Here is a 26,167-nt window from a genome sequence, read left to right on the forward strand (position 1 = left end):
AGTTCCCTCCTCCCTGCAGCGGGGCCCACAGGTCGCTAGTTCTGCTTATGAAAGGTGTACAACGCCTTTAATTCATATGTGAAGTTTTATGGTGTCATTTTATGTGAATATGACCCGTTCCCCTTATTGACCAAGCGGCTTTGCCTTTAATAAAAATTCACGTTTTAAAAAAAAATGACAGCAAAGCGCAGAAAACTAGCGGGTTTAAGTAACTGCCGACTGATACATTTACCCCCATATCAGCAAGACCAGAAGAGAACGTGTGGGGGCGAATAGTATTTTACATAGAATTAGTACCCTGCAGCTCCTGCAAAGACGTGCGTGTGTTGGCATCAACAGAAAGGTCCTTACTAGAGGCATATTTGCACCCTGGCTCCTGCACTTAATCCAGCCTTGATTATACAGATATAATTAAATTGCCATAAAACAGCTTTGGGGGAAAAAAACATTTCTACACTACAAAAAAATAAAATAATAAAAGAATCAGATAGGACTGGAATCTGCCGACATGAATGTAACACGGTGGGAATAACTGCATGGACGTGTTAGGTGGTTTCACTGTACGGCCTGTGTTTGTCTGGGGACTGTGTGTTTCTGCACAAGTGCTGGATTCCTGGCTCGGCAATGAATGGCGTTTCTGTGAGGAGCTGTACGACCGAGAGCCTGGCCTCTTTCATGTCGGAAAATGTGAACGCAGCGATGGCTCCTAACAGATGTATATAAAAGTTACCTTGAAGCTTACATCTCCACGTGGCAGCGTGCCAGCGTGTCTAGCCCTTTAAAATGATTTAATTTCCTCCGCTGGCAGCCAGGAGAGAAAAAGCCAAAATCTATGACGGGGAAGTTTCCGCACCTCAGACCGGGCAAGAGAGAAAATCTCTGCCAAATCTTCTCCTCACTGGGGCGTACCAAGTAAAAAAAACTTCTTAAAAACAGCTACTGTGAGGAGCACTGCTAAGCAATTTAACAAGGTGGCAAATGTCAGTATCATTATGGAGTCATTTTTATTTTCTGTAGTCAATTTTAGGGTAATTGGAGTACTGGGACAACATACAGAATACAGGCCAATTGTAATATTGCAAACACACAGCCTAATACTGGAAGTGATGAGCAATGGCCGCTGACCTTAAAAGACGCCGTGTTTCGCAGCAGATCTAAGAGACCTACAGTGGGACTGATATACTATTGGGATCTAGGAACAGAGCTGCATTTTGAGGTGGGACTGATCTAGACATTTGCAGTGAATATACCCCACATATTCAAGTCTTACACAAAACCTCCTACTGAACTTCAACTATCAAAGTCTGCATTACTAAGCGAAATATATAACAAAATAGTGTTTTTACTCAACTAAATCTTTCCAGAATGCTACTTGCCCCTCCCATTTCTTCCAGGTGGGAGGAGCTTATATTGTGAGTAGCTTTGGGGCAGTGAAAATTTTGAATATTGTAGTCTCCTACACCATAGATTGGTGGATTCCCAACAGAGGCATGTCATGTCATTACAAACATTACTAGTGTTTTATGCTTTGCCATTTGAGCTTTTTGTCCAGTAAATGTTTCCGTTTTAAACACTACATGAGAAGCGCTGGATGTGTCTTTCGCAGTAGGTCATGAAATGTTTATTCAACATTTTGCTTCTTAAATGGAGTCTCACGTCTCATTATGGAGTGTAGTTGTCCTTTAGGGCTGGACATAGACCAGTTTCATAAGTGATAAAGCTTTGCAGTGTACGCAAGCTTCATAGAAGTGATCTGTGCAAATACTCCCACCACACTCGCAGAGCAAAGTCTAGCATTCGGGCCCTGTAACTCTTTTTTTTTTGGAGCAGAAAATCCGCTACTGACCAGCGACGGAGGCGATCCCGAGGATTACGTTTCTGGAAAGTGCCAACATGCAGATAATTTAAACAGTGTTTGCAATGTGCAGACATTTGTAGTTTCCATATCTTTCACTGGCCTCAGATATGTAAAGCAGTTGCAACTACAGGAGCAGACATAAAGCAAACGGAGGCACGTCGAAGCTTGTCACCATCACAATCAAGAGTATAAGGAAAAACAGGCAGCAGCCCAATGCAGCCAACATCAATCTAAAGAGAGTAGTGGAACAAGCTGGAGACGTAGGGGAGGAAGCCACGCATTTTGCGCCTGGTGGTTCTTAGTGTGTACAGAATTTGTATCATCTGTGTTACCGTGTGCGGCTGTTCTCTATCCCACTGTAGGAGCAGATCTGCACAGTTCATGGACAAGAAAATAAAAATACTCCTCTTCACATTAGTACGATAGGTAAGAGACCGCTAGGGTAAAGTGGGAGAGGCCTATTTTAGGGCACCCAGGTATGAGTTCATTTTAGGCTGACATTCAAGATGCTGCATTATAGTGCTACAATAATGATATAGCCATGTATCTATTAAGAGGAAAAAAAAATATTTATCAACCCTTCTAAAAAGGAAAAGTGGAGGCGTTGCCCATAGCAACCAGATTCTAGCTATCATTTACTAGAATGTTGTCAATAAAACGATAGCTAGGATCTGAATGGTTGCTATGGGCAACACCTCCACGTTTCCTCTTTAGAATGTTTGCTATAGAACATAGTGAAAGCTTCACTGTGTGTAAGGACAGAGAGTCCAGTAATCGGCTATTAATGTTTTGAAGGCAAAATACATTTAAACCTAAAATGCACAATTATTATGCAATGTGTAGAAGGCAAGAGAGGATTGCAGAGTCTCATGAATGGTTTTTTGGGGGGGATACAACAGTCGTGTAAGAGAAAGCTATAACATAACTAAGAACGAAGCAATGTTACATGATTTTGTACTTTGCAGCTGAACTTTAACAATAAGGTTAGTAGTATTGTCTGACTAGATGTATGAACGGAGCAGCTCAACACAGAGGAGGAACGACATGTTACCAAAACAAATTAAATGCATCGTTTAGGAAGTTTACTTAGAGCTGCAGCTCAATTCATTCAGAGAAGAGACCAATACAAAGAAAACAGTAGGATTAGCACTAGCAGTAGGAAGGGTACAGTTACAAGGCTTGTAATATATATTTCTTTTACGCTATATAACGTTTTCACACAGCAACACTACATCAGGGTTTACAGTGTGTTTGTGTCATTGCTACTTAAAAAGGAGAATCGTCATGAAGGAGAATAAACAAATAACAGCAATTCCCTTCGACGTATGCAATGGGAACGTTTCCTTCTTATAAAATAAGATTACAAAACACAATATCAAATAGATAGGTTTCATTTTGCACAACATTAGAATGTGTATTTATTAATGTACCAATTTACATTTAATAGAAAATATAGAAGAGAGGGCAGGGTTTCAGTAAATTGTAAATCTTATGAATTAGAATTCTAAAAGGTTTAACTGCTGATAAACTACTTGACTAAAATTACTTTAGAGAAAAACAAATTGGAATAAAACAGTATTAAAAAAACAAACAAAAAAAAACAAACAAACTGGCATTTATATAGAAGACAAGAAAAAAAACCTGGAACAAATTTACATTACAAAATGACTTTATACCCTTACAACAATGTTCTAAAGAAGTTTTTCTTGATCTAGTAATACATAGATTTGCTAACCACCAGTCATACATATATCGAACTAGTGCTTGTGGATATTATTTAAAATATACACTCAAAATTTAAGCAGTGCCAGTATCTCTGTGTAATATTCCAGTAGAACCCAGGGACAGAGGTGGAATTTATCCAGAAAGCCGAAATCCACAAAGTTCCGAAAATCCAGAAAGTAGACAAAAAAGTAAATAATTGCTGCTTTTCAGTAATAATGTACAAGACACAGACAGTCATCCAGAGTATCTATCTACAGTCACTATGCAGAGCACTGCTAAACGGTTTAATAAGGAAGGCAATGTCCCCAGGGAGAAAGACAGAGGTCATTTGCCAATGGAAATTAGTATATTTTAGACATGGTGAAATGAAGAAACGTTTATTATATCCAAGCATTCTGGAGAATAGATCCCAACCGCTCTACCTTATTTTAAAGATCTCAAATGGTTAAATAAAATTAGCACACACACACAACAAAACAAAAAATATTTTTGCCCCACCGTGCAACGATACAAAATATAGCTGGAAATATATAGAGAATAATAGAGAAAGCCCAGTAATTGTACGAAGAGCGATGCAAGGGCATGCAAAGCAATTGCATTACTGCAATCTCTCCCCTGATGGAAGGAATCAGAGAATAGATGTAAAGTGAATGTACCTTCAGGAGCCCAAATGTCTGGTGGTCATCAACCTGCTGTCCAGAGGTGCTCCATAGTATGTTTTGGATAAGGGCTGAGGATACTGGAGCACATAAGACCATGGATAGGAGGCTCCCTCCCAGCACAGCACTGTAGCCTGACTGACAGGCACATGTTGGATTCCCCGGCTGGTCATGAAGAGGCAGAGCCCTCCGACACGAGCCAACCAATAGGGAAGCAGAGAGCTCCCCTTTCTGTTGTAACCCCAGCAGCTATATATTTAGTGGTAACAGCTGGAATGGCAAGAACTTCATGAGTGCAGGGTCAGTAAGTCAGGATATGAAGGTGACATGTAATTTCTGGCCTCTTCCTGCTCCCCATCCACAGTGATGGTTTGTGTTATTCGCTGCCTTTGATCCGTTTTGCTGCAGAACAGTTAATAATTCTACTGATCAGACCAACCCCCCCTCCAAATCTCACATTTAAATGTCTGGAGAAAGTTTGGCAGCTCTGAATTGACAAATGCAGTTTTGTAGCCCTTCAGGTCCTTATTAGGATTGCAATAGAGCAGCAGAGTCTCCATAACAAATCAGTGCAATCATTAAGCTGCAGCACAGTGCAGGTAATCTGTCTGCCTCATATTTACTTTCTGGGTGATAAGAGCCTTTTCCCAGGCAGGGAGACAAGATGGGGATTACTTTTTTTTTTTCTGTTCCAAAAGTGATCTATAAATACCAGGTCATACAAAAGAGAAGAGGGATAAATGGTGCAAAACTGATGGAAGTGGGAAAACCTGGATTAAATCAGGAGAGTGCAAATAGTTTCAGACTTGTTACCCGTAACAACCGCTCAGATATTTGCTTTGATCAGTCAGAGTAATGGGAGCGGAATCGGATTGGTTGCTACGGAGAACGAAGGCTGAAACATGCGTCACTCATTATCGTTCCCAGGTTCGTGTTTAAGGAGAAACTGACACTTTTGAGTTATTATGTTTTTTTTACGTATTGCCTAGTGCAGTACTCAGGTTAAGCTGGGTACACACTACAGAAATTTCAACCAACTTTTTATGCCGATCGATTTTACATGCGATCGATGGTCCGATCGCTCGGTCCATGGACTGCATACACACTAGCCTTGTTTAGGACGATAAAGGGAAGAGCGGACGCCCCTTTAGCGACTTTTTACAGCCATGTTGTCGTGAGCAATGACTGTAATTTCGTACTCACTGTTGTGGATCGGTCGGCAGTTTATACACACTACACAACGGAAACGAGATTGGAAACGAAAATATTTAACAGTACGACCAACCAAATGAGGCGACAATCGTCCATTTGGGCAGACTTTTGACCATCGTGTCACTACACACACTGACCCGACTTTTGAACGAGCGGTCGTATGTCGGCTGATTCAGCCGATTATTGGATGAAAACCATGTAGTGTGTACCCAGCTTTAGTCTCTGCTTCCTTCACTCAGCGGAGGACGCCCCCTACAGGTAGGGCAGGGAATCTGCTGAGAGTTGTACTGGATATTGCTGGATAATTATTCCCAGGTAGCTTCCTTCAGCTTCCCGATAAGCGATGGCCGGGGAGCTCTGGGGCAGTCAGTCCGAGAGCCAGGATAGGGCAATCTACTATCATAAACTAATGAGAGTAAGAGAAGTGGTACTATGCAGCTGTTCATTGATAAAGATACTGAGAATTAAATTCTAACTACAGAATAGGATAGGCATTCCTTTCATCTCTTAGACGTCGCTTTGCGCACAATGGGGCGTGATGAGGCTACACTGGTGTTTGGCCACGAGACGCTCAGGAGTGGTCCAGTCCCCCAGGGACCTCTGTCCTGCTCTTCCGAAATGCTGGGGTCTCCCCTTCCCCTAAATACATCCCTGCAACGCAGCCTGCAGCTTCTGAAGTGCTGGGGTGAGCGGCACTGAAGGGGGCACACCTTCCAGCTGTCCTGGAACGGGGACAAAAGTCCTGATCCGCAGGATGGCAGGAATGTAACGTCATATCGAGAAACACGGATATGGAATACAGTGCAGGACTCCTCAGATACGCACCCTAGGTAGGGCAGGGAATCGGCTGAGAATTGTACTGTAACCTAAGAAGAGATACTGAGAATGATAGCCAGCCTACAGGACAAGATAATGAATACTGTGCATGACTCCACAGATACAAAGTAAGAAGAGATATCGAGAATGACATCCAGCCTACAGAACATCATGACGGATATTGTGCATTTTTCCATAAATATAATCTCCCTGAACATATGAATGGGACTTGGGTAGTTCTGAAAGTTGGCGACAGGCATGAAAAATATATATTATTACTGGGGGGGGGGGGGGGGGTAATAGACAGACCCTTTTTAAAGCAGGGGAACTGTTTAAAAATAGAGATGTGAAGGAACCTCACCTATGGGGCCGATTTCCGCAGGTCAGCCAGAATATTTAAATTATATATATATATATATATATATATATATATATTTATTACACACACGCTTACATACATACACAGTACATTGGCCATATATATCTGCCACAGAGCAGTTTACAGGTAAAGAGCTCGTTCTTCTTGCACTTATAGAGAAGAAGCCATCATCATATTTTGTGCAGTCTGCTTACAAAGTAAAAAAAAAAAAAAGTAGTAATTGTTGTTTTTACAAGAAATGTTTCACTTTATTTGTGCTAAGCCCAAGGTGACTGTCTTGGAGCACTGGAAGGGAGCAGCGTGTTAGCTGTGAGACTCCCCACCTGGCTGGGAGTGTCAGTTTCCAATTAGTAATAATTAAGCTGGAAGGAGCTGGGTAACTTTACGCAGAAGTCTACTTGGGAGGTGATGTTTTGTCCACAGGGAAACCAGCAAATATCAAAACATTAAATCACTGATGTTTTCTGAAGGATTTCAAGATAGGTGCTCAGCTTCCAGCGCTGCAGATACACCCCGGGGCGAGAGATCTACAGAACCAGGATGGGTGGTCAGAAAACTGCCTGGCGAGATCACCAACGTGCCAGCCCCTCTGTCCTGGGATGGGATGGGCACCGGTGGTAAGATGGAAAATGACATTGAAAGACTCACTTGTGAAAAATACACATAGGATGTTGGAATTGGCCAGTTGGGGTTTTTAAAGGGTGCAATTAACAGAATAATATTACAATCAACTTACGTACTCTCCCTCCTTCACAAAACGCTAGAGGTTTCGTATTCTGGTGTCAAAGTAGTTTTATGGGTCACTATGGCAAAAGGAAAATCTTTTCATAGAGTCCAGATCATCATCATCAACTATTTATATATATAGCGCCACTGATTCCGCAGCGCTGTACAGGGAACTTATTCACATCAGTCCCTGCCCCCATTGGGGCTTACAGTCTAAATTCCCTAACATACACACACACACAGACCGAGAGAGACTAAGAGCAATTTAATAGCAGCCAATTAACCTACCAGTATGTTTTTGGAGTGTGGGAAGAAACCGGAGCACCCAGAGGAAACCCACGCAAACACGGGAAGAACATACAAACTCCACACAGATAAGGCCATGGTCGGGAATCGAACTCATGCCCCCAGTGCTGTGAGACAGAAGTGCTAACCACTGAGCCACCGTGCTGCCCACACATGACATACGCAGTATACCAACTACTGTGCTGCCTCTATGGTTAAAGAAGTCATCTTGCATTAGATTGCACAGTTGGGCACCATGGCATTAATATACAAATCTGAAAAATTAAAGTTTTAAAATCAAATCTGAAGTTGCTCACTGCTCTCTGCCATATTGGTACCCACATATATAGTCACACACTTCGATCAACAGATATAGTGCCATATTTAAAGCATTATATGTTTCTGCAAGTTTTTTGTTTATATCACTTTTTAAGAAGGCAGACCCCCGCTAAAAAAACCAAAAACAAAGATAATCACCACACACAGATTCATAGCATATTCTTTTCTTATATAAATCACATTACCAATCATCACCATAGACCTCAGTTAACAACGGCAACAAAATAATTTAAGCCACACATAGCTGACGAACATGCAATATATTTATTGGTCAGTCAGTGACTGGTGATGTGTGGGGTAAGTCATCACAGAAATATGGCTGAGAGTAGTGAGCAATTTCCTGAGTGAATGGGGCAGGTCTGACCATCACTCTTACCTTGTCACATATGGGGGTTGGGTTGGATCAAGAAGCACTACTCTTGCACGCAGGCCCACTAAATTCATAAATCGTTCCTGCCCAGGCTTCCTATTGTATATAGAATTACTGCGGATGCATGGTAGGGATAGGAGTCCCGATTCTGCCATGAATCCATAATAATTCTGTATCCAGTATATATAAACCCACTGCAGTAGAACTACACGACCTAGCAGGCCATGTCAATGGCTGTTATGGCATGGACATTTAAATATATATATATATATATATATATATATATATATATATATATATATATATAAAAATTTTATTACTGCTTTATATATACCAGATATAGACTTAGTTTGGTGGAAACATACATCCAACAAATCTATATACAGTCTACATAAATTGGTGGCTAGGCGTGACAGAGAAGTGCTAGTCTCGCACTGAGTAGCTTGACCACGCCCCTTTCACTACTTGACCACACCCCTTTCAGTGACACGTCCCCACTTAGCAGCGGCATATATGTCAATCCGCGAGTTCCAATTTTTAGTTTCTTCAGTGGGCCCTTCATCGCCCAATCCTATACCTGGGTGTTTAGCAGAGTGGCCTAATTTGTCCTGATTTTTGTAGTCAGAAATTCAGATGGTCTAAAAATTCCTAAAATAAAAACAATCTATATACAAAGACTCAACAAGCTAGTACATTTCTGGGAGACCAGACTGTCTGGTAACTATTACTCATCTCCCCACCCAATAAATGAACTAGCACAACATAGCCATATAAATATTAACAAATAAAGTGTACATTGCACAGCAAATTAAAACCATGACAATTTTGCAGCAAAATACATTCAATTATGTTACACATTTATATGCATTTGGTTAAAATTTTTTCTTGTTGAACAAAAACAAGTAAAAAAAATCCAATTTTCCTTTTTAAAATGTTTTTTTCACATTTAGCGTTATATGATCAATCACTGTCCGCTCCGAACTATAGAACAAGTGAAAAAACAAAGCAGATGGTCCTGCAGGCTCAGATCTCTACGTGTAGATTACAGTACAGCTACATGTGCCCCGGAGGTTGCAGAACACTTTACATTCCTCCCCGCTCTGCTATTGTTGTGTTACTGCTAAATATTTACCCACCCAGTTTACAAACCCACAAGACATTCCTTGGTGGAGCGGATCTCAAGCCGTTCGATAGTTCATAGGTATTCTCATGTCAAGACAGTTGAATAGGAACAGTAAAATTAATTGAAAATATTCTGGTGTAGAAAGTAAAGCGTTTCAATCTAACTTATAGCCGACAGAGGCACAGGAATTGGCGCTGCTGCCTGACCGCATTGGATCCGACTCGGACCATAACCGGATCCTCCCTTAGGGCCCCGTGGGGTATACTTACCAATCGGCGGTTCCGACAAACAGGCAATTTTTTAAAAACAGCAATTTTATTAAAGACAAAACTACTGAGACTCCAGCTCAGGGCACAGATTATCCCAAACCATTTTTAGGTTTTATTTGTTTTTGACAAACGGAGGGGAGAAGTGGGCCCGAACCATGTTTCCTAAGCTTTTATTTCCAAAAATCATTTAAGATCCAGTGGCGTACCCAGGGCAGCCAAGAGGAATTTTGGGCCCTGGTGCAGCAACTACTTGGGACCCCTACCATAATCGCCGAAGGATGTGTGGCCCCACCCGGTTTGTGGCTCCTCCCACTACACAAGCAGGCCAGGGGCAAACGCAGGATTTGTAGAGAAGATTTTCTACGCTACGCCGCCAGTGGGCGTGACCAGCATGCATGGGGGCGTGACTATAATTTTAGACAGTGCTTGGCTGCTCTCCAACTCGTCCTATCCACATCATTTACACAGGCAATTCCTATCCCAATCATATACACGAGGCAAGCCACCTCTAGCATACAGTGCCCCATGCTGGAAGGGGGTTTCCAGACACTAGGAAACCCCCCTCGGTTTGCCTATGAGGGCCCCGGTACTTTCTACATGCTCCTCCCTACCTCCTGGTGCCCCTAGACGTACCCATCATGGGGTGCAGTAGACATGGGCCTATGAGTCAGGGAATAGCAATTTTTTTACATTTTTTAAATTAAATATTTTTTTGTGTACTTGGGGTAACCAACCTTGCTGGGGCTATACCAGCAACATCTTTGGAGAAAATATCACAGACACGAGCACTGGTATTTTTTTGACTTCACTCAAGGTGAAAACTTATAGACAATATCAATTGTTTTCCAAAAACTAACGACATGTCGGTGTAATGTGCCTTTAAAAAGGAAATAAGTATAACGGAGAAGTATTCAGAAGGAATGGATATAACGAGCTGCCGCAAGACGTAAATCCCCTGGTTATTAGATCAAACATTGACCTGTGACCCCCTTAGAACAGATATTACTCTGTAATACTTAGCACCTAATACCCAGGTGCTCATTAGGAGACGCGGCTTCAGGTCTGCTCCCAAAATCAGAACAGATTATTTTAGTTTTTTTCCCCCACTTGGTTGATGTCTTAGAAAATGGATTTGGGTTTACATTGGTTAAAAATATTCTTTCCCCTCTTTTATCCTTTTCAGCAAACCGATAACAGATGTGTTGTAACTCCTTTAGGTTGTGTTTAAGTGCACACAGCCACCGAACAGTTTCACAAGCCCCCGAGAATTCCTGTAAACGTTAATCAGTCGTCTATAGTCTGGTTAACCCTGTGAGGTCCGGGGGTATATACTGTAATAGGGGGAAGTGTAAGGGCCGTCTCCATACCCTGAAATAGTATAAAGGTACACATCTAAGTTGCAAAAAGTACTATGTTTTACAAGATACTTATATCACCCCCCCCCCCCCCCCCCCCGGCCCTGAGATTGTGCACGCGCCAATCTCCTCTATATCCCTCCGTTTGTTCCTATATCCACTGTAATTTACTCAGAGCAAGGGGGGTATGTCGTCTGCACCACAAAAAAATAATAATTCAGGGCAGGTAAGTAGCCCTGCAGTTACAGGGGCCTATTTATCGAGGCCTAACCCATTCGGAAACGGGCTTTTCCCGACCGGGTTAAGGCATTTTTAAGTAAAGTGGCTATTTAGCAAAAGCCGGCATTAGGAAAATGACCCCACAAAACAGCAGTCCCCACAATACTCAATTAGGACAGCGGTGTGGGCAAAACGATCAATCTGAAAATGCTGCGGCGATGACGGATGATAATTAAAAGTGCGATCAGCAGTAAATAGGCCCCAGTCTCAGATAATATGAAGGCCACATGCAGCGTAGTCTGTGGGAGAAGCCAGTAGAACACTAAGCTGTACAGGAAGAGATATTAGTAGTTTACGCTGCAAGATCTTGAGCACTTGAACGGAGCCTTCGATTGTTAGTAAATCATATGTACAAAACACATGCCAGGAAATTATATACAGCTGTGAGCCAAGAACGTCTCCTATCAGGAATTATTACTTTATTTACAATTATACTTGCAACTTTTCCAAAACTATCCCAATGGGCAAAGGGGGGGGGGGGGGGGGGGGTAGGGGGAGATTTGCTACATTCTGTACATTGTATTTCATTTGCATTTGTATTGATGCCAGATTGACCTTACTTGGTATCTCAGTCCAATGCTGGGGGGAGCACAAAACAACGCAATTCCTCTGCCTGTTGTCTAAAAGAATCATTTACCTTATAAGATAATTGGACCAGTCACCTATACCCAGTGAAGGGTGAGCTGATATTCATGGGGATAGCAAGAAGTGACACAACTAGGGGGTGTAGAATTACTAAAACGTCTAAAAAGCAAAAGTGGAGGTGTTGCCCATAGCAACCAATCAGATTCTAGCTATCATTTATCTAGTTCATTCTAGAACAGGCCTGTCCAACCTGCGGCCCTCCAGGTGTTGTGCAACTACAAGCCCCAGCATGCTTTGCCAGTAGACAACCTGTTGATAGCTGGAAGGGCATGCTGGGACTTGTAGTTTCACAACATCTGGAGGGCCGCAGGTTGGACAGGCCTGTTCTTGAACATGAAAGCTAGAATCTGATTGGTTGCTATGGGCAACACCTCCACTTTTCCTGTTTAAAAGCTTTACCAAATCTATCCATGGGTCTCATTTAGGTGCAAAATTTGAAATCGAGCAACGGCAGCCAATCAGCAGATGGCTTTTATCTTTCTAGTGCACATGAAAGAATGAAAGCAAAGATCTGATTGGTTGCCGAGTGAGTCCTATGGCTGAGACAGAAGGCGCAAATCTCAATATAGTAATGTTTGGGCCTTGACTACTAAACTGGAACAAGAAACATTAATTTTTAAACAAATTAGGCTTTTAGCCAATACTGGGAGACAATTCCGAAAAGGAGTGAAGAATAATATTTTGCCAACACAAGTTGTAACATTTGCCGTCCATTAGCGATAGACAAACAGAGATTTGTCATGGTTCCAGCAGTATTTACCAGCTAACGTGCAGCTCTGCTGGAGAGAGATTTAAGTAGCGCTTGATGGGTAACACTGACAGTCTGCCAAATCCTCACAGCTATTGTACAACAGATCACTAAACTGGAAAACCCAACGTGGTTTCATATATTAGATTTTGCACAAAAGAACATTGAACTGTAGGACACGGACAGGAGACGAGTTTCAATACACGACAGAGCGAGAACATGTTTTAGCATCTCACGTTCTACCATATCAAATTATAAATCGCTCTTCTATTCCATCATTATGACAACCATTGGATAAATGGAATTCAAAACAAAAGCGGCACAAAAGGTTTCTGTTTGTAAACCTAATCTCTTTGGCTCAAAGCAAACAAGAAAAGAAAAAGAAAAAATGAACGCACATTAAAACTCCCATATCAAAGCCTCTATTCATGGCTCTGAAAGTTGTATGTATGCAAAACGGGACTGGGCAATATCGGTCTTTCCATGGCTGCTGTAGTGATAAAATGTTCGCTCCCTGACCACACAGGGCGCTACTGCCAGCGAGCAAAAGACGCAATGGCTGATTTGGTCGCCCAGGTGGGTGGGGAAACTGGACGAGCGCCTAGGATTTGGCGATCGGGGTTTAGAGGCTGGATCGGGCCCAGCTTAGACCGCGGGCCCACCAGTCCGGTCTGAGTAACTGCATGCATGCAGGGAGACCATACAAAAAGAAAATATGCTATATCATCATCATCGATTCATATAGCGCCACTAATTCCACAGCGCTGTACAGAGAACTCTTTCACATCAGTCCCTGCCCCATTGGAGCTTACAATCTAAATCCCCTAACATACACACACACACAGACTGAGAGAGAGAGAGAGACTAGGGTCAATTTTGATAGCAGCCAATTAACCTACCAGTATGTTTTTGGAGTGTGGGAGGAAACCGGAGCACCCGGAGGAAACCGGAGCAAACACGGGGAGAACATACAAACTCCACACAGATAAGGCCATGGTCGGGAATTGAACTCATGACCCCAGTGCTGTGAGGCAGTAGTGCTAACCACTGAGCCACAGTGCTATAGGGGCTGTTACCTATGTTGGAGTAACATACGTGGCGATACTGAAGCGAAAATTTCAGCAAATCACACTAAACAAGGTGTAGATCAATGGTTCCCAACCTTTCTGATCTTGTGCCACAACGGTCTTCTGACTGTTGCTAAAATATGGTGACAAAAAGCCAGAATTGTGAGAAAAATAAAACTAGAAAGCATGCAATGACCACGATAGATACACACACGCTATTTCTATAAGTTTTAATTAAAATATAGTAGACAGATTCTCTCCTCGCGCCCCTTGTCCAATGACAGCCGCCATGTGATTAGACAGCCGTGGCCCCATCCAATCAGGCATGTTGTTTCATTAGGGGCAGTGCTTTGGATATCCAACCAGCAATGACAAGGAGGAGCAGCATATATTAAAATTTCTTAATGCACAACAAAAGGAAAAAAAAACAAAACCCACAATAGGAGAACGTTTACTTGCCCTTTAAAGACTGAGAGCCGTCTTAATCAAGAGTGTTTATTTGTACATTCTATGCAATAGGTCATATAGGTTTTACTGAAGATTTGGGGCTAAACCTGGATACATCACAACTGCTGAGGTCATTCCTGCAATATCAGACGGACATTCTGTGCTCCAACATACAACTTGTAAACTGAAGGATTTCGGAGCAGACCCCCCCCCCCCCCTCACCTTATCTTCCTAATATATAGCTGGTTTCCACTCATCCCAGACTTGTAGATTGTTTCCCATGAGATGAGGAAATCACATCCCATCCTGCAGCAGAGGCAGGAAAGACAGAAGCCAGATGATCCAGCGCTCTGTTGGGGTCACACGCAGACTGGTGCGTGGGGGGGGGGCTGCAGAAATAGCTGCACATGTATGTGTGCGTCGTTAGCATTACAAAAACAGAAGGAGAAGACAAGATTGTCAAAGTACCATGGACTCCCCTGACAGTTAGTTTTTTCCAACCGCATAATCCTCTTCTACCAAAATCATTATTTATGTAGCGCCAATCTTATTATGCTACGCTGTACATAGGATATATAATCATTCACATCAGTCCCTGACCCATTGGAGCTTACAGTCTAAATCCCCAACCACACACACCAGGGTCCATTTTGTCAGAGGCCAATTAACCCATCAGTATGTCTTTGGAATGTGGGAAACATGCAAACTCCAAACAGATAATGCATGGTCGGAAATGTAACTCATGACCACAGCACTGTGAGCAATGCTAACCCTTGTGCTTCCGTGTTTTATGTATATCTTTCTGATGGATAAACAGGTATACTCTAATTAAAAGGAAGTAACAATACAGCTAATTAAAGATTATTAGATTCCAATAGCAGAAGTGGAGATTCCTCAAAGTCACAAAACAGATTACAGACGTCAATTAAATGAAACATTGCGTTAAAAACAATATGTAGCCAAGTGTCAGTACGTCTATGCTGCTGATCACAGACGTGTGACTGTAAGGTGTCCGCACAAAGATTTTCCAATGAAGCGATTATATTACATGGGATCTGACAAGTTGTGGGCCCCGGAGCAGGGAACCGGGCCCCATTATCTTCATAGGCCCCGATGCTTTGCACAAATTGTGTGTCACTTGAACAAGTCTAAATCGGAAGATTTCATTTGAAAAGATGCTTCAGAAACAGGATCATCCGGTACTTGAAAATAATTATATCGCTATGTGTGGGAGCAGATTGAATGACCATAATTAACTGATCTGATTAACGTGCATGCTCCATATCCATTGTATCAGATTGACATTGTTCTGTGTTTGCACAAATTGTACAATGAAAAGACCATTGCACGTGTGGTGACCTTTATTCATCATCATCGCCATTTATTTATATAGCGCCACTGATTCCGCAGCGCTGTACAGAGAACTCATTCACATCAGTCCCTGCCCCATTGGAGCTTACAGTCTAAATTTCCTAACACACACACACACACACACACACAGACAGACTAGGGTCAATTTTAATTGCCGCCAATTAACCTACTAGTATGTTTTTGGAGTGTGAGAGAAAACCGGAGCACCCGGGGGAAACCCACTCAAACACAGGGAGAACATACAAACTCCACACAGATAAGGAATTGAACTCAAGACCCCAGTGCTGTGAGGCAGAAGTGCTAATCACTAAGCCACCGTTATTCTGGATTATTTCCGGCACAAAGTGAGAAAAATCGTAGATTTGTGCAAGATGGATATAGTTAGGTCATAACCAAGCCAAAGAATCTCTAAGTGAAACAGAAACGCCCTATATTAAGGCAGCACACTCCAAGGGAAAACAACAACACACCACTATTTAATTTTAAACATAACATCACTGTGGCAGGACAGAAAAAGAAACTTGGTAATTATCATTTTTCCTTAATTTGTTTCTTCTGGCTGCTATTAAGAATGTATAATAATACAGTGTATCCACAGTGTCATGTGACAACCATGGCAACCACTGTCACATGATGTAGTGAGCAGAGAGGTTTTGGAATATCTTTTTGATGTTTGGTCTCACTTAATCATCTCTCTCCTTCTCCCATCTCTGCAGTGACATGACATGCTGGGAGTCTATGCCTGTGAGTATAACCGACAGCCATACTTGCCTGCCCTCCAGAGAGATTTTGAAAAGGAGATAACGATTTGTAGGCAAGAAAAACGACAGCCAATAAAATTGAGACGCATGCTTAAACTGTACTATTTAAAAGAGAAAAAAAATCATATGTGGGTTTGCTGATGTAATGGGATAAGTTTGTAGGCATTTTCTTCAGACTTAGAAAAATATAGGATAAAAAGGTTTATTTTCATATATATTTTTATTTTTCTGCATAGTGACATCTATCAATCCGAGGAGCAATCAGTCATTGCTCTCTAAAACTAAATAAAATCAGAAAACAAAACAGCGCCACCTAATGGCAATATGTTCATGAACATTGGTAGAATGCCTGCAGTAAGTGTCATATGAGCCACGGATATTCAAAAAACACCCAACATTTTTACATTAAATTATGATGATGATTTTGGAAGAACAGGAAAAGACAAAAACCAGTAAATGCAAATTTGAGGCTTATGGTATAAATTTATTTAACACAGTAATAGAAACGTGATCTCCGTAAATATTTAACCACCACACGCAGTTTTATCACCTACATAAAATCTCTGTTCTGGCTTGTGATTTAACGCTTGACTTCCAGTACGAAGAGTGACATTTTATTTTCCATACCTCCTCTATTTAATACTGTCCGCTACGTATCAGAAAGTCGACCCTGGATTCTCATACCCGGCAATACCCCAGTCACATAAAATGACACTGCCGTCTTTAGTTACACAAAACTAGGGGGTATAGTTACTAAATTGCAGGTTTGAAAAAGTGGAGATGTTGCCTATAGCAACCAATCAGATTCTAGCTGTCATTTTGTAGAATGCACTAAATAAATGATAGCTAGAATCTGATTGGTTGCTATAGGCAACATCTCCACTTTTTCAAACTGTCAGTTTAGTAAATATACCCCTAGGACTTGATTAGCCAATTAAGTGATAAAAAACACCAATGGTTCAACCACAAGTTTTTTTTCTTTTTTAATCTGCTTGGTAATATGCTACAAAAACACTCATAAAACACTGAAACTAGCAAGTGAAATAAAAAAATATTTATAACTGCTTCCATCGGGGACATTTATTAAACTTCCTGGGCCTGAGTCATTAATGAAAGTAAGGCAAAAAAAAAAAAAAGGAGTAAGTGCTCTCTGGGACAAAAAAATGTTACAATACAAGGGGTGCATGTTAGTTTATTATTTTGCCCATAAGATAAATACTGGCTGTTATTTCATAGCACACAAATATTTGATAGCTTTATATTTACACTGAAATGTAAAGTTGATCTAGGACATGCCCAACCCCAACTATAAATCTGTCCCCACATTTTATATTTACCTCCCCCTCCAATGCAACATGGTTTTGCCCAGGTGCAAAGTTACTCCTTTTTTATGCTTTGCTCTCCTTAATGACTCAGGCCCCCTGTGTCCCCCGATCATGTTTTATCGTACCAAAACACATCGCATCTGTTGATTTGGTTTTATAAACTTCCCACAAATCAGGATCCATGATGGAACGATGTCAGAGAAATATGGAAGCGTGCATGCACTTGCAACGTTCTGTAACTATAATGTCTGGAGGTCAGGGGGCATCTCACCAAAATCAGTGCCCCCCAACTCCAAGGCGAGGCCCCCCCTATCCCCGGGCTCCGAACAGCCGAGCATGCACCAGCTGCTCATGCTCAGAAGAGGACCCCTCTCTGTTTTCGGATTGGGCCATGCCCCTACCCAATCTCTGCTCCCATCAATGTCTCACACTCCTCTGTCCTAGACATGGATCATTTAATACCCTTCCATTGCGCTCTGTCTGATGTTATCTCAAAAGTGAATGCAATTCTGCCGCTGTGAAAATAGAGTTGGGAGTTGTAGATCAAGGTCCCTAAAGCTGGGTACAGACTACAGAAATTTCAACCAACTTTTTATGCCGAGCGATTTTACATGCGATCGATGTTCCGATCGCTCGGTCCATGGACTGCATACACACTAGTCTTGTTTAGGACGATAAAGGGAAGGGCGGATGTCCCTTTAGCGACTTTTTACAACCATGTTATCGTGAGCAATGACTGTAATTTCGTACTCACTGTTGTGGATCGGTCGGAAGTTTATACACACTACACAGCGAAAACGAGATTGGAACGAAAATATTAAACGGTACGACCAACCAAATGAGACGACAATCGTCCATTTGGGCAGACTTTCGACCATCGTGTCACTGCACACACTGACCCGACTTTTGAATGAGAGGTCGTATGTCGGCTGATTGAGCCGATTATTGGATGAAAACTGTGTACCCAGCTTAAGAAGAGGAATAAAGAGGATTTACGAAACAAAGGGTCTCTTGTTTATTTCCAAATTTATCAATCTCATATGATAAAGAGAATCGTTTCAAATAATTATAGAGTTCTTCTACAAGATTCCATCTTCAGTGATATTTTAGATAAAAAACCAAGAGTAGTATATATAACGAACAAGAATCTTACAAATGTACTTGCTCCTAGTGTATTAAAAACAAAGAAATGTCGACTGAGACGTGTATTGCAAATGTGGTATGTAAAACAAAATCTACTGCAAATGGGACAGAGTACCCAACTATACGGTTTATAAATTGTGAGACTACAAACATCCAGGATGTATTTTTGATTGATATGTATTTTTAAGTTTTAACTCAAGTTTACACTTTGTTATCATGAATGTGAATGCTTGTATACACTGTTTTGTACACTCTCTATATATGTATGTATATGTATGTATATATTTATTTATATATTTCTTACTCTCTCTATATTGAGTTGTTATTAAAAATGTTATGTATCTACAAAATATAAGGATAGATTAATAAGGGATTAAAAGGTATCGATACAGCGTTGTTGCCCATAGTAACTAATGAAGATATAAGGTGCAGCTGTGTCTCTATTTGCAAATTCAAGATAAAGACACTAAAAATTTTGAGATTGAATTACTTTTATATACATCTGATTATAAAGAAAATTTGGAGGGTTTTTGATAAAGCTAGAAGTGTGCGATAGCTGATGAAGGGTTACATTTGTTTTTTATTACACCTAAGGAGTCAAAGGATAGTCAGTATAAATAAGTTTTATTTCGATATGATGGAAATTTTATAAAATTGCAGATTCTATACTAATTGTGACATATGTGGTTAATTGCAATAATGGAGGTTCCTTCCCCTATGTAAAGACATTAGACAGTCTGCTATATGGCTCGAGAAAGTCTGCACTAAGCAACGAAACGCGTTGCTCCCATTCGTATTGCACTATTAGGAACCTAACCACATTATGAGGAAGCTGAGTACAGCTACCACGGTGACGGTCAGCTACATTTTTGGACACGATGTACTATATGTATTGGAGGAACGGATTCATCGCCCTCTAAATGCTGCACGGACAGAGTTTGTGGTTGAACAGGATACGGATGTGGACAGTCGACAAGCGCAGATCCTGAGGAGCGCGTAAGTGGATGATTATTCAGTCTCTCTTCTGTTATTGGTCGAGTTATTCCATAAGAGTTGGTTTTATAGGACAATTAATATCAGCGTCAATAGATCCAGAGAGTGTGTGGATGAACAAATTCACCCAGTCTCCAGTGTGCCGCTCTAAGAGCTAGATCTACTAAACTGCGGGTTTGGAAAAGTGGAGATGTTGCCTATAGTAACCAATCAGATTCTAGCTGTCATTTATTTAGAGCATTCTACAAAATGACAGCTAGAATCTGATTGGTTGCTATAGGCAACATCTCCACTTTTTCAAACCCGCAGTTTAGTACATATAGATATTTGATCGACGAACTGAATGCACTTTATCAGCCGCAGCCATTGTTGTTTCCAATAAGAAACAATATATGGATGTTCTAAGGATAAACAAATAAATTAAAGGAAGTCCAAAGTGAGAAAAGGAAGATCTTCATATTAGTGTATACCAACTTGAATTTGGTGGGATAAAAATTCAGGAACAGCTGACTTATGGAGCTCTGTCTTGAATATATGGTCTCGTACATGGTCCATTACTGCTATTTTGAACTTATTTATTTTAGTGAATTGTATGTTTATGCTTTTCTATTTATATATTTTTTTTTTTAAATGATAATATTGAATTTTATGCATTCCTTGGGTGTATAGACACATTTCTTTCAAATATTACATAAACAAGCAACTGGTATATTATATGAAAAAGTAACGGAGACCCGTATTCACAGTTATAAAGTTGAATCGAGTACTTTTTGCGCAGCTCAATGATTTAGTGGTAGACCAACAGCATTAATGATATTCAAGGTGGATTTATTTATTTTACTTAACAGAGCTACTTTTAAAATATTTATAAGATGGATGGACAGTCTCATGTAGAAAAAGTGTGTAAGAAATTATGCATTTTGTAGATGGTACAAATATTCATTTTAGCGATCAGATTGAGTGCACATGGACATATGGGCTGGTTAGTATTAGTGATTTGAGCTATGACCAAAAATGATCCTAGTGAATCATATCTTATGAGCCCACACACAGCAATATAGGGTCGTGTCGTCGATATCACCACGCGTTTGGCTTACAACGTTTACAAACCCTCCTTTCTCTAAACACCATAAATATTCACTAGCACCATCATAAAAAACTAGATTAAGTCCTAGAACAAGACTGCTTTATAAATGTATCCCTTAATATTCACATTAAATAAATACAAAACAGAAAAGAAAAAAAAAAATATAGGATGAAGCCAGCAACATGTGGGTAGTTCAAGCAGCTCAGCGAAGTTACCAACGCCCAACTTGGCCACACAACTTAGTGGCAAAACTAAACATTCCAGCATCATTGAAGCCTGTCCGTGCATTCAGAGGACACCCATATCGACCTGTGGCCTCAAACACGCCCAATAATGACCCTGCCAATCTCTATAGGCCATATACATTGACATATTCATATTTCGTTAAGCTGGGTACACGCTACACTGTTTTCATCCAATAATCGGCTCAAACAGCCGACATACGACCGCTCGTTCAAAAGTCAGGTCAGTGTGTGCAGTGACACGATGGTCGAAAGTCTGCCCAAATGGACGATTGTCGTCTCATTTGGTTGGTCGTACCGTTAAATATTTTCGGTCCAATCTCGTTTCCGCTGTGTAGTGTGTATAAACTTCCGACCGATCCACAACAGTGAGTACGAAATTACAGTCATTGCTCACGACAACATGGGTGTAAAAAGTCGCTAAAGGGACGTCCGCTCTTCCCTTTATCGTCCTAAACAAGGCTAGTGTGTATGCAGTCCATGGACCGAGCGATCGGATCATCGATCGCATGTAAAATCGCTCTGCATAAAAAGTTGGTCGAAATTTCTGTAGTGTGTACCCAGCTTTACCATTAGATTCTGTGCAAGTTTCATAAATAAGGAGCAGCATAGTTAAAGGTTTACAGCCCTGATAACGCTGGTCTGGAATGAGGTGTGGACGTTATATCTGAGCTGGTAGATATATATCGTGAAGGTATTTGTAAAGAATTTTGTTTTATATGCAGAAACAGAATCGGGAGCTGCAATTACCCGACAATGAGCGCATTAGATCTACGCCATGTAACTCATATCAGTAAGAAGCACGCTGTACCTGCCAGGAATGTCCGGGGTGGATCCTTAGTTATGCCAGGGTCAAGGTAAGCGCGGAACAGATCACCAGGCGTGCAGCCAGATAGCACCGTCACCTAGGAAACAAACGGTAAATATTTAACCAGGTGTATGGAGGGTACCATCCTCGCCTACAAGCTCACCAGGAGGAGTGCGTACAATAAGACTATCGGCATTAAAGTGAACTGTTGCCAAAACAAAGAAAAAAAAGGTTTTGCATTTAAGTTGCTGGACTGTTTATTAGAATTGCAACATTTTAACTCTCATATCCAATGAATACATTTTTGAAGCCTGAAAAATAAAGTCCCCTTAATGCTTTCCATTAAACCTTCTTAGATTTATAAATGAAACACAATGCATGACCTGTAAATATTATATTTTTTTCCATTGCTTTCCCCCAGCAGCCTTAATTTGCATTTACAAAACTGAATTGATGAGAAAATATTTTTCTTTCCCACCCTGCTAAGAAATATCAGCATCTATCAGCCACTTGGTGAATAAATATACAAAGTATCACACAATAAGTAACTCATTGTCAGGGGGAACAACCACTGCAGAACAAGGGTTCATATCTCTATATATTATATATTACAGACTTCCTGCTAGAACCTTGTCTGCATGAGAGTTAGAGGACTGTGGCAGTGTCAGGTTTGTATAACAAGCTGTGTTGGTGTCATTGTGCTGCCTGCAGCTGTTGCACGTTTCTCTGGATAGTTGCAACACAAAAAAAGAAGTTTGTTGTCTGTGTCCAGACCTGACTTTGAGAGGGGACCCCCGCAGTGCCCCCTGATCCCCCCCCCCAATGGCAATACCTGCAGATGCTGGGATGTCCTGTAGGTTCATGCTGATTGCTGGTGGGGGGCTAGTCACCCCCTTATCCCCCTTGTGCTCCAGTCCAGCTCTGTATCAGCAACAGCAGCAGCCAGGGATCAGCTCCTCCTCTGATCACAGCACGGGAAGCTATGGAGTGCTTCCTGTGTCACACTGCAATAATCCAATGTATTATCCTGGCTGCCTGAGGACAGGGCTCACTCACAGTCCCCCTAGTGCTCTGCAATCATCAGGCTGCAGATCTCCCCCACCAGAGCCACTGGCACCTCCTCCCTCATTACCCTGCTGTAACCCCTTCCCTGCTGCAGCACCTGCCAGAGCAATGCAGGGAAACCCAGAGTCCATATAAGTCTCATGAATGGGCGCTTTGTGTGTGACTTGCAGGAACTTTTAGGGAGTTGTGGCGCCCCCACGCGTTAGAGCCCAAACATGCACCGCTGTAGGAGAGGTCTGGTGATTAAGCAGATAGTCCCCACATACTACACAGAGATGTAACTGTACATAAACTGAATGTAGATTGTGTCCAGATTCACTAACACTATATATATACATATATAAATAGTCACTAACATTATATATATACATAATAGTCACTAACACTATATATATATATATATATATATATATATATATATATATATATATATATATATATATATATAATAGTCACTAACATTATATATATATATATATATATAATAGTCACTAACACTATATATATATATATATATATATATATATATATATATATATATATATATAATAGTCACTAACACTATATATATATATAATAGTCACTAACACTATATATATATATATATATAATAGTGCAATGGGAGAGAGCTCTGTGAGCTTTTATGTAGTGCCATCTAGTGGTAAGAAACGAAATTAGACATATATTTATTATATATAAGTTCCTTTTGGTAGTCTTCTCAGACATTATTCTTCCCTGTCAAAGTGATCTATTTCACCAGATGTGAGTTTACATATCTGGAGCCTGTAGACACACAACCTATGATGCTCTATTCACCTATCACATGTTCTCTGTTTTGTATTTTTAAACATTGGTAGTTCTGCCTGTCCCTTCACACAGAAAATATGAATTGTAAATTGGTCACTAGATTTCTCTACGTATTGCATAGTGGTTGCTAAAATGCTTTATGCATTACACAAAGGCCACTAGAATGATTTATGTATTACACAGAGATCACTAGAATGCTTTCTGTCTTACATAGAGGTCACTAGAATGTTCAATGTATTACACATATTCCACTGGGAGTTTTTTTAAATCCGTATAAATTTAATGACCAGAGGATGCTGGGTCTGTCTGTTCCTGATCGTCGCTGGTACCTCCCACCCACCTCACTTAGGATTATAGTTTAAGTTGTTTAACCATTCCTTCCTTTATGGGTAGGAGAGCTGTGCAGTCGATGACTAGTCGAAGGTGCTACCCTGATTGGCCGCTCGTCACTGCCCCTTTCGAAGTAACGTGACTCTTGACCCTTTCTGCACAGAGGGTCTCTTGCTGCGCTTTGCTGGGCACGGCGATGCCGAGTCTAGAAGGGAGCAGTCACGTTGATGCCAGATTAGCATCGGCCAATAGTAAAGATGTGAGTCTGGGTTTAGTGGTTAAGGGATTGCTCCCTACGGTTTTTGGTTGAAGCTGACTGCTATGCTCTCACCGCCACTGTGAAGGTTTAATATCTAAATAAACTGCGACCTTTAATTTGCCAAAAATATGAGTGTCTGTGTCTTATTTCAGGGTTACATGGTTACACACACATAGAGTATAGTATAGAGTATATAGTGTATAGAGGTCACTAGAATGTTCTCAGAATTGTAAAATTGTTCACTAGAATTTTCTCCGTGTTGTAAATTGTCCACCAGACTGATTTCTGTGTTGTAACAGACACTGCATTAAATACTAATCATAGGGGTCTGCATTGTATATGATTCTAGATAAAATTAGTTAAAATACCAATTTTCCATATATATCATTGACCGTGTAGAACACCACAACCACATTAAACAGCACCGGCCTCTCGCTCGTTTTCATTGTCCCAGGTTTAGCCATCTGTAAAGCAACTACAGTATATAGGAGGGAGCGCTCTGGGGGCAAGGCCACACCCCCACCACACCAAGGCCACACCCCCTGTACAACATGGCCACGCCCATGTCCCACTGTCGGGGACAGACCGGTTAGGAGCTATGTAAACCTATGTGGACAACTCTGACTTGGAGGGGTTCTCTGCCTCACCCGGGAGGGGAGCTGTGAGTGAATACATGCAGCAGTGCAACAGTATTTTCAAGGAAGGGAATTCCCCCATATGACGGGACCACGCCTCCTTATGGGGTGGCCAAGGGGGTCACACCCCATCACAATTCCAAATATTGTAGTGTTTGAAGGTGATTGTATCCCCTCCAATGTAGTCACTGGACACTACGAGGACGTCACCGTCTGCAGACTTTATTTCTTCTCACGAGACAGGGGACAGCCCAGCAGTGAAGTCTAAAGCTAATCTGTTCTTTCCATCTTCCTCTCTGATCTGAAATTAGGAACTCTCTATATTTGTACAGTGTCAATATTACTGAACCTTACCCAGGATGCTAATTCAGTCACCATTCGGGTGTTACATTCAATGTTCATGATGCATTATAGAAAAGGGCAAATCTATCATTATCATCATCATCAGCTATTTATATAGCGCCACTAATTCCTCAGCACTGTACAGAGAACTCACTCACATCAATCCCTGCACCATTGGAGCTTACAGTCTAAATTCCCTAATACACACACAGAGAGACAGACTAGGGTTAATTTGATAGCAGCCAATTAACCTACTAGTATGTTTTCGGAGTGTGGGAGGAAACCGGAGCACCCGTAGGAAACCCACGCAAACACAGGGAGAACATACAAACTCCACACAGATAAGGCCATGGTTGGGAATCGAACTCAAGACCCCAGTGCTGTAAGGCAGAAGTGTTAACCACTGAGCCACCTGAAGCTGTATTTCACAATAGACCATCTATCCTCTTCCACGATGGCCTTTTGAATGATAATCGCTGATCGTGGGAGCGTAAACACTACTGCGATATTGGATATAATGGTCATTTATTGTGTGATTGGCACGATAATCGGGTAAAAACCTGTAGTGTGTACCCAGCCTATTGTTGCATTATTTACTGATGATCTAACGTATGTTCCTTATTGCTGAATGCTTCTGTATTACCCCCATGATTAAGGTGGGCTTATAGGCAATACCTTCCAGTCAAGCAATTTATGC

The 26,167-nt window shown here is 41.2% G+C and overlaps 1 protein-coding gene across 4 annotated transcripts in view; it reads right to left on the minus strand.

The window, feature by feature from the left end:
• Window positions 1-26,167, minus strand: part of DISP1 (dispatched RND transporter family member 1) — a 63,181-nt gene that overhangs the window by 35,074 nt on the left and 1,940 nt on the right. The window contains exons 1-2 of one of the 4 annotated variants that reach the window (XM_075204302.1): window positions 22,865-23,148; window positions 22,036-22,129 (exon numbers count right to left, since the gene is read on the minus strand). The gene's annotated coding sequence lies outside the window, so the exon portion shown is untranslated. Of the gene's footprint in view, window positions 1-4,239; window positions 4,372-22,035; window positions 22,130-22,864; window positions 23,149-26,167 lie in introns of those variants that run through there. The other 3 variants (XM_075204299.1, XM_075204300.1, XM_075204301.1) reach the window with 3 other exon arrangements.

This window comes from Mixophyes fleayi, chromosome 3 (genome assembly GCF_038048845.1).
Source record: "Mixophyes fleayi isolate aMixFle1 chromosome 3, aMixFle1.hap1, whole genome shotgun sequence".
In the NCBI taxonomy this organism is placed as follows: domain Eukaryota; kingdom Metazoa; phylum Chordata; class Amphibia; order Anura; family Limnodynastidae; genus Mixophyes; species Mixophyes fleayi.